We start from the raw sequence: 651 nt of genomic DNA, 5'->3' as shown, positions 1-651 counted from the left end.
CCCCCGTGGGTCCTCCCTGGCCCTGCCAGCCTCATTTCCCCCTGCCATGCTCCCTGTCTCAGCCCTGCTGCCAGGATGGGGACCTGCACACCCCGAGGGCTCCCCCTTCCTTCTCCCCCTGCCTGCCTTGGCTGGGTTTCCTTCCCTCGGCCTTTCTCTCTCCTCCTGCCTTCACCCTGCTGCCTGTTTCTCTCTCCTTCCCCTTCCCTCTCTCCCTCTGCCCACAGCCCTGCCTGCCTCCTCCTCTCCCTCCACCAGCCCGTTTGTCTCACTCCTCCCTTCCCCCTTTGCCGACAGCCCTTCTGACACCATGGGATTATTTTCCTTTCTCCCCTTGTCTTGTAGCTTTTGGCTCCCAAGGCCCTTGATTTCCTCTGGATTTTGGGAGGAGAGACGTGAGGAGGAGGAGGAGGAGGGGGGGGAGGTGGAGAGGCTGCCTTTCCTAGGGCCTTCGTCAGAGAGAAGTGCCCGGGAAGAGCTGCAGCTTTCCAAGCGGGAGAGCAGCGAGGAGCTGGGGCAGGAGCCGTGGGATCGCAGTGAGTGGGGCTACCCGGCTCCGACTGGCCCATGCCGGGGGGAACTGGGACTCACTGGGAGTCCCGACGCCGTTGCCCGGGTGGAGAAGAGACACTTTTTTTTTTTTTTTTTTTT

This window comes from Chaetura pelagica, unplaced genomic scaffold (genome assembly GCF_000747805.2).
Source record: "Chaetura pelagica isolate M959 unplaced genomic scaffold, ChaPel_1.0 scaffold583, whole genome shotgun sequence".
In the NCBI taxonomy this organism is placed as follows: domain Eukaryota; kingdom Metazoa; phylum Chordata; class Aves; order Apodiformes; family Apodidae; genus Chaetura; species Chaetura pelagica.
The sequence above is the reverse complement of the archived record's forward strand: the minus strand, read 5'-3'. Positions refer to the sequence as shown.